This window comes from Capra hircus, chromosome 1, assembly GCF_001704415.2.
Source record: "Capra hircus breed San Clemente chromosome 1, ASM170441v1, whole genome shotgun sequence".
NCBI lineage: Eukaryota > Metazoa > Chordata > Mammalia > Artiodactyla > Bovidae > Capra > Capra hircus.
This window is the reverse complement of record NC_030808.1, coordinates 143,928,495-143,937,969: the sequence shown is the minus strand read 5'-3', so window position 1 is coordinate 143,937,969 and position 9,475 is coordinate 143,928,495. Positions and strand designations below refer to the sequence as shown.

General features: G+C 43.1%; 1 pseudogene; it reads left to right on the top strand.

Annotated features, from left to right (window-relative positions):
- Nucleotides 356–9,475, top strand: LOC108636377 (annotated as a pseudogene).

The following is a 9,475-nucleotide window of genomic DNA, read 5'->3' as shown; positions in this document are numbered from 1 at the left end:
TTTTCCAGGGGATCTTCCCAACCCAAGGATGGAACCCAAGTCTCCCGCACCGCTGCTGCTGCTGCCGCTAAGTCGCTTCAGTCGTGTCCGACTCTGTGCAACCCCATAGACGGCAGCCCACCAGGCTCCCCCTGTCCCTGGGATTCTCCAGGCAAGAACACTGGAGTGGGTTGCCATTCCCGCACCGCAGCCGGCCTCTTTACCAGCAGAGCCACCAGGGACGCCGCCGGGTTCCTTTCTTCAGGCTCCTGGCGCGAGGCCACGCCCCTACCTGGTTTCCTAGCAACCAGGCCCGCCCCCGCGCTCCTCCTCCTCCAGCCTCGCTGCGACGTCACTTCCTCTCCGCCACAGGAAGTGGAGTCCTAGCCGGCGTCTTCTCCCAGGAGCTCGGCCCGCAAGGCGTCGTCCGGCTGTCGCGGGAGGAGCGGCGTTTCCTCGGGCCCCGGAAGCCGGCCAGTCCTCCGGGCTCCGTCTCCCGCTGGTGCTGAGGCCCTAGGGGAGTCGGAGGACCTTGACGGTTCAGGCCCGCCTGAGAGGACGGCGAGGCCCGGGAACGCGTGGCCTCTGAGGCGACGGGGCTGGCGGGCCAGCTCCTCGGGCGCTGGGCTCTCGTCAGCCGCTGGGCTCTCGTCAGCCGCTGGGCTCTCGTCAGCCGCTGGGCTCTCGTCAGCCGCGGCCCCGAGAGCTCCTCGCGTGTCCCGCGCGGGCCGCCGGGGTCCCGGACGCCTTCCGCGGCTCCCTCGTCCTTCCTCTGAGGGGGCTTCGCCGGACTGCTGGCTCCCTTCGCCGCCCAGACGCCGAAGGGCCCCGCCCTGAGCTCCTCGTGAGGCAGCGAGCGGTCGGCTTGTGACACTTCCCACTGCTCCGGGGTAAAGGTTTGCGTGTGTGCACAGCAGTGCGTGCTTGTGTGCTTTGCTTTCCTGCAAGATCTGAGCTTTGAGAACCTTGGGCTGTGATTGGCAAGGAGGGTATTTTGAGTTCCTGCAAGATCCGAACTAGGAGAACATTGGGCTGTGTTTTGGCAAATAGGGTATTTTGATTTACTTTCCCTTAACATCTCTGCCATGGGTTCTTCCGTGTTGTTGTAAACCAAGCAGCTCTTCTACCTTCAGTTAGCTGAGTGGGAAGGCACGCTGGAGTTAAGGCTGAACGGGTCCACGATATGGTGATAGTTTGGGTTTTGTTTTAGTCACTCAGTGGTATGCGACTCTGCGATCCCGTGGACTGTGTCTCCTACCAGGCTCCTCTGTCCATGGGATTTTCCAAGTAAGAGTGCTGGAATGTGTTGCTATTTCCTTCCCCAGGGGATCTTCCCGACCCAGGGACTGAACACAGGTCTCCTGGATTGCAGGCAGATTCTTTACCATCTGAGCCACCAGGGAAGCCAAGCCTAACCTGTTTGTATTTGGCGATCTTAGTTAGATTTAATGTGTGCTTGGGTTTCCTATTCAAGACTACAGATTCTTCTTGGACAAATAACTGTGTCACATAGCACTTTGGTGCCTCTTTCAGCCCCAAGCGCAATACTGAACACGTAATAAAGATTGGTTAAATTTTTCAAGTATCAGTATCAGAAAATACACATTGTGACATTTCAACTTAATATTGATGGGGCCTGTTTTCCTGTAATATCCCGGAAAGGACGGCAAAATAATAAGATCTTGTAAGATAAATATGTCTGAAATTTAGAGGCTGCCAAGAAGTTGTTAAGTACAGTCCTGTGGGGTGGGAGAGAACTATGATACATCTACCTTGTAGAAGGATGCCACATAAAAAATGATGTTTCATTGCTACCTTTTTTTTTTTCTTTTTTTCAGAAAGTACGTGTTGTATCCTAACCTGCTATCTCAGGGGTGCTTGCTGCCATCATGGGAAACCAGCTCGCTGGCATTGCTCCCTCCCAGATCCTTTCTGTGGAGAGTTATTTCTCAGACATCCATGACTTTGAATATGATAAGAGTCTGGGGAGTACTCGGTTCTTTAAAGTTGCTCGAGCAAAGCACCGAGAAGGCCTGGTGGTTGTGAAGGTCTTTGCAATTCAGGATCCCACGTTGCCTCTCACCAGCTATAAACAAGAGCTGGAGGAACTGAAAATCAGGCTTCATTCTGCCCAGAACTGTCTGCCTTTCCAGAAAGCTGCCGAAAAAGCATCTGAGAAGGCAGCCATGCTCTTCAGGCAGTACTTGCGAGACAACCTCTACGACCGCATCAGCACCCTTCCGTTCTTAAATAACATTGAGAAGCGCTGGATCGCTTTCCAGATCCTCACAGCTGTGGACCAAGCGCACAAGTCCGGCGTCCGTCATGGGGACATCAAGACGGAGAAGGTGATGGTCACCAGTTGGAACTGGGTTCTTCTAACGGATTTTGCCAGTTTCAAGCCCACTTACCTTCCAGAGGACAACCCGGCAGATTTCAACTATTTTTTGACACTTCACGGAGGAGAACTTGTTACATTGCTCCTGAACGTTTTGTCGATGGTGGATTGTTTGCCACAGAGTTAGAATATATGAGAGATCCTTCAACTCCACTTGTAGACTTAAACAGCAATCAGAGAACAAGAGGAGAATTGAAGCGAGCAATGGATATCTTTTGAGCAGGTATTTGAGTTGGTCAGCTTTGCTAAGGTGGGAATGAATGTGCATTTATTTTAACTGTTGAATACAGAAATTAACTTTTTGGTAAATCCACCTACTCTTCAGACAGATGCATTATTTCATTGGATGTGTTTTAAGTAGCTAGAATATGCAGAGAGTGATCCGCTTATTCAGATGTTTAAGGAATATCTGAATTCTTCTGTATGGGTCAGGCACTGTCTTAAGTGAGAGAGATGAATAGTTACATTTCTCTTTTCAAGGTGCTTGCCCTTTAAATGAAGAGATTGATATTGGTGAGATTTCGGTGCACTGCTTTTTGCTGTGGTGGTGATATGCTTAGGGTACTGTTACAGGAACATATGGATACTTAAATGAGTGTTTGGTGGTGATGGGTAGAGAAGCAGAATCAGGAAAGGAATCTTGGTTGGAAGGATGATATTTACGCTGAGACCTGAAAGGTGATTATGGCTCAGATGCTGAGTTGTGGTCGACTCTTTGCGACCCCATGGAGTGCATCACCCCAGGCTTCCCTGTCCTTCCCCAGCTCCCAGAGTTTACCCAAACTCATGTCCATTGAGTCGGTGATGCCATCCAACCATCTCATCCTCTGCTGCCCTCTTCTGTTTCCTCCAATCTTTGCTAGAAACAGGGTCTTTAGCACTGATTTGGCTCTTCCCATCAGGTAGCCAAAGTATTGGAGCTTCAGCCTCAGCATTAGTCCTTCAAGTGAATATTCAGGGTTGATTTTTCCTTTAGGACTGACTGGTTTGATCTCCTTACTGTGCAAGGGACAGCACCACAGTTCAAAAGCATCAGTTGTTTGGCACCCAGCCTTTATGGTCCAACTCTCACATCCACACATGACTACTCGAAAAACCATCGCTTTGACTATACACACCTTTGTGGGCAAAGTAGTAGTTGCTTTTTTATGCATTGTCTAGGTTTGTTGTAGCTTTTCTTCCAAGGAGCAAGCATCTTTGAATTTCATGGCTGCAGTCATTGTCCACAGTGATTTTGGAGCCCAAGGAAATCTGTCACTGGTTCCACTTTTTCCCCACCTGTTTGCCATGAAGTGTTGGGCTTGGATGCCATGATCTTAGCTTTTGAGTGTTGAGTTTTAAGACGTTTTTTTCACTCTCTTTCACCCTCGTGAAGAGGCCCTTTAGTTCCTCTTCACTTTCTGCTATTAGAGTTGTATCATCTGCATATCTGAGGTTGTTGATATTTCTCCCGGCTATCTTGATTCCACCCTGTGGTTCATTCAGCCTAGCACTTCGCAAGATGTACTTTGCATAGAAATTAAATATGCATGGTGACAATATACAACCTTGATTTACTCCTTTCCCAGTTTTGAACCAGTCCGATGTTTCATGTCTGATTCTAACTGTTTTTTCTTGATCTGCATCCAGGTTTCTCAGGACACAGGTAAGGTGATCTGGTATCTCTTGAAGAATTTTTCCACAGTTCATTGGGATCCACACAGTCAAAGGCTTTTGTGTAGTCAGTGAAACGATGTTTTTTTGGAATTTCCTTGCTTTCTCTGTGATCCAGTGGATGTTGGTAATTTGATCTCTGGTTCCTCTGCCTTTTCTAAATCTAGCTTGTACATCTGGAAATTCTTGGTTCACGTACTGCTAAAGCATAAGTTGAGGGATTTTGAGCGTTACCTTGCTGGCATGTGAAATGAGTGCAGTGGTTCGGTAGTTTGAACATTCTTTGGCAATGCTCTTCTTTGGAGTGAAAACTAACCTTTTCCAGTCCTGTGATCACTGCTGAGTTTTCCAACTTTGCTGGCATATTGAGTGCAGCACTTTCACAGTATCATCTCCTAGGGCTTGAAATAGCTCAGCTGGAATTCCGTCACCTCCACCTAGCTTTGTTCATAGTAATGCTTCCTAAGGTCCACGTGACTTCACAGTTGAGGATATCTGACTCTAGATGAGTGATCACACCGTCATAGTTCTCTGGGTCATTAAGACCTTCTTTGTACAGTTCTTCTGTGTATTCTTGCCGCCTCTTCTTAATCTCTTCTGCTTCTGTTAGGTTCCTACTGTACCTGTCCTTGCATGACATATTTCCTTGGTATCTCCAGTTTTCTTGAGAGGTCTCTAGTCTTTCCCATTCTATTGTTTTCCTCTGTTTCTTTGCACTGTTCATGTAAGAAGGCTTGTGATTAGATTCACATTATTCATTCTCAGGCCCTCTGTGTAGGTGATGATGTTTTCATACTATGTTATCTGGAGCAAATGGTATGTAATGGTGATGTTTATTTTGATCATGTGGTCAAATGCTTGCCCACTTTCTCCTTTCTGTAGTTACTTGTTGTTTTTGTTTTTAATCCCTTGCAATTAGTAAAGCGACCTGTGTGAAGAAACTTTTCACACCGTGCTAGTATCCTACCAGTTGTCACGATTTCCTCTTTGATTTAGCATCTGTTGATCATTCTTGTCTTCTTTGATCTTTACTGTGATGGTTGCAAAATGATGATCTTCCGATTCCAGCACCTTCCACCATAGGCCTTCAGCATTCTATGTGCTCAAGTATCCTCTCTTTCCCCTAACTTGTTTATTATTGTTGGTATGGACTCTTCTGGAGAAGGCAGTGACACCCCACTCCAGTACTCTTGCCTGGAAAATCCCATGGGCGGAGGAGCCTGGTAGGCTACGGTCCATGGGGTTGCAAAGAGTCAGACACGACTGAGCAAATTCACTACTACTACTACTATGGACTCTTCAGTTCGTACCTGCAGTTTGTAGGTAGGTAGGTGATATTACCTGCAGGTAATATTCTTTGTAGGATTTTTATATCAGGGATATTAATGTTTAGTTTTCTTTAATTATGATCCTTTTGTGTAGTTTGCTACTAGGGTAAGATTGGCCTCATAGAATGACTTGGAAAGTGTTTCTCCTCCTCTGTGTTTTGTTAGGACTTGTTAAGGATGGCTGTTAATTATTTTAATGTTTGGCAGAATTCACTTGTTTAGCTGGCTTAGGTTTCTCTTTGTGGGAGATTTTTAATTACTAATCCCATCACTCTTTAAGGTCTATTCAGATTTTCTTTGAAGTCACCTTTGGTCATCTTTATCTTTTTAGGAATCTGTCCGTTTCATTTAGTTTGTCTTAATTTTTGGCAGGCATACATTTGTTTAAATTATTCCCTTAAAATTCTTTTTATTTCTGTGAGGTTGGTAGTCATGTCCCCTTTTTCCTACCTGATTTTAGTAGTTTGAGTCATCTCAGTAAAAGTTTGTCAGTTGTGTTGAGATTTTCAGTGCACAAGCTTTTGGTTTTGGTAACATTCTCTAGTGTATTTTATACCTTATTGCATAAATTTTCTCTCCAATTTCTGGTTTTCCTTTCCTTCTTTTCCCTTTGGTTTTAGTTTGTTTCTCAAGGTTAAGATTAAGTTATTGTTTTGAGCTCTTTTGCAAGTTAGGTGTTTATCGTTTACATCTTCTCCAAATGCTGCCTTGGTTGCATACCATACGTTTTTGTGTATTGCTTTCATTTTCATGCATCTCAAAGTATTTCGTAAGTTTTCTTGATCATTGGTTATTTATGAATACATTGTTTCATTCTACATATTTGTGAATTTTTCAGATTTCTGATACTGATTTATTTCATTCCATTGTGTTTGAAGGACATAATTTCTATGATTTCAGTCCTTTAAAACTCTTGAAGCTTGTTTTATGGTCCAGCATATGGTTTCATCTGAGAGTGTGCCACATGTGCTTGAGAAGAAATTTGTATTCTGTTAGATGGAGCGAGTGTTCCTTTGATATCCGTTAGATCTAGTTGATGGTATTGTTCAGTTCTTCTGTTTTCTTTTTGCTTTGGTGTTCTTAATAGCCATTTTTAGTTTTTTTTTTAAATTATAAAACTTGATACTATATGAATAGAAATTAAGAAATTTATTGAGTTTTTATTATATATCAGGAACTGTCTTAGTTGCTAGAGATTTTTTAGTGAACAAAATAGACAAAAATCCCTATGGAGTTTACATTCTCGTGGGTATATGGATAGTAAAGAAATACATGCATAAAATATAAAATGTGGTGTTTGGTGTTGTTGGGAGAGGATTTTGCTATGTGTTGAGGGTGGGGTAGTTGTGTTGGGGCGCTTGCAGTTTTCAACTGGGCAGTCACGAAATGCCACACTGCTAAGATGACATTTGATTCAAGACCTGAAAGAGGTTTATGGTGTAAACCATGAAGATTCTCGATGGAGTCACACCCCAGGCAGAGGGACCTGGCACATGCAAAGCTGTGGCTCAGGTTGTTCAAAAATCTTCTTAAAACTTGTTAAATGTGTGTCAGATAATGATTCGGTGAAACTGCTCTGTCTTTTTGGGAATGTAGATACTTTATTTCTTGTTTGAAGATTATTTAAGTGCACTATGAAGGGTATCTCTTTTCCCCCTTTAATCTTACAACCACACTTCTTAGCACTTCCCATTTTATAATTGTGTTTGTTTGCTGGTTTACTTTCTCTCTTCTAGAATAAGAGCTTCCTGAGGGCAGAGATTTTATCTGTTTCGATGCACTGTTAAAGTCTAGTGTGTGGTAGGCACCTGATAACTCTTTGTTTAATGGTTAGTGAGTGAGTTGTCAGATATGACTTCTCAGTAGTTTCTTATGAACTTAATGTCTATAAATTCATAATAAAAACTCTATTATGACTTTCAATCTATCCTTATACTCTCTTAATATATGTGTATATATAATGCATGTGTAGTACATTTGTTTTAAACTAGAGAACAAGGAAGTAGTTTGATTTAATTTTTTTAAGGAGAAAAATTAAGTAGGCCTCTTTTGACTTCATTCTTTTGTAAACTGATGATTCACTGGTAGACATTTTTTCTGCCTTGCTTGATTGTAGTTGTATGTTCCATTAAAGAAGTTATGTATCTTGAGTTTCATGAATTCTCTGAATTTTGATTTGTATTAAGAATCTGTTGCCTTTCAGTTTTAATGGAATTATTTCCTGCTGTTTTCCAGGTTGTGTGATTGCTGAGCTTTTTACAGAAGGCGTGCCTCTGTTTGATCTCTCTCAACTTTTGGCCTATAGAAATGGGCAGTTTTTCCCTGAGCAGGTGCTGAGTAAAATTGAAGATCGCAGTATAAGAGAATTGGTAACTGCTGCAAATATTTACCATAATGTTTTAAATAGAATTATATTCTCCCTTCGGTATTAGTTCTCTGGAAGGTTTTGAATTTGGGACAAGCGCTAAAGCCCCATAGACTAATATAAGCCTCCTATGTTTTTTAGTTTGTTTGGCAGAAATGTATAATTTTCTCCCCTTCTTAGACACAGAGCTCATTTGACTTTATATAACAAATACACACACACCCCTTTCCATTAGAATCCTAACTCTGCTTTGGACAGATTTGGAAGGAAATAAGGAGGTGCTTGGGCATTAGAGAGGATGTCCAAGATAGAGCTTCCTGTTAAGTAATAAAGAGGATAAATATGTAAAATGAGGAGACAGGAGAATCAGCTTGAGTGTAGTACAGCAGTATAGGGGCATTTCATATAGAAGCAGCTGGCTTTGTAGACGTTCCTTGACTCTGAGGGCAGTTCTGGCAGTGGGGCTGTTGAATCACCCGTTAGTATAGCAGATCAGATGTGAGGAATTCTGGGAGGTCATGTCAGCCGTATATATCCACACTGCTGTTTGAGGGGATTTTTTTTACGGCATTTACTATAGTAACTGATGCATTTGATGATGACTATGAGCCACTGAAAGGTTATGGTATATTTAAAATATTCTTTAGTAAGGTAGGGAACCCTGCATTTTGATTTCTTTTAAAAATGGCAAATATTAAAAAGTAAGATGCTCCAGAGGAAGCCAGTTTTAGCTCACATCCAGTGAACAGATAGACTGGCTTTAGGAGCTGGCATACCTGTCTGTTCTCAGGGTGGTGCCCATTATCATGTTGGCTAAGTAACTTTATGAATTTGGGCCTGACGTTTTCTTAGCTGTAGAAGGAATGAATTTGAGTGCTTTTAAAGACTTGATCCTCTTTATGTGTCTGGACCATCTAGAGTACATTAGTACGTGATTTCCGTCTTGCTTTATAGGGTGATGGAGAGTCACATTTTACTCAGTAGTGAGGTTCTGAAAGTAGTTTGAAAGGTGAAGATTGGAAAGAGTCAGTATGACCTCAGAATCCCTTTAAATCACGTGTAAGTTGGTGTTGTAGCTTTGGTCTGATTTAATTTGCTTTTCTCAATCTGTGTTTTATTCCCATTTTCCCCTTGGTGTAGGTAACTCAGATGATTCACCGTGAACCAGATAAACGTTTAGAGGCAGAAGATTACTTAAAGCAGCAACGTGGCAATGCCTTTCCTGAAATAGTCTATACTTTTCTTCAGCCTTATATGGCCGGCCCAGTTTGCCAAAGAAACATTTCTTTCTGCAGATGAGCGTATTCTGGTTATAAGGAAGGATTTGGACAACATCATTCACAATCTCTGTGGACACGATCTGCTGGAGAAAGCGGATGGAGAGCCCAAGGAGAATGGGCTGGTTATCTTGGTGTCAGTTATAACGTCCTGCCTGCAGACCCTGAAATACTGCGACTCCAAGCTTGCCGCTTTGGAACTTATTCTCCATTTGGCCCCGAAGATTAAGTGTAGAAATTCTTTTGGATCGTATTACACCTTATCTTTTGCATTTCAGCAATGACTCTGTTCCCAGAGTAAGGGCCGAAGCCTTGAGGACATTGACTAAAGTTCTTGCTCTGGTGAAGGAGGTTCCTCGCAACGATGTCAACAATTTACCCAGAGTACATCCTGCCAGGCATAGCCCACTTGGCCCAGGATGACGCCACAATCGTCAGGCTAGCCTATGCTGGTAAGAGCTTATTATCCCAGTAA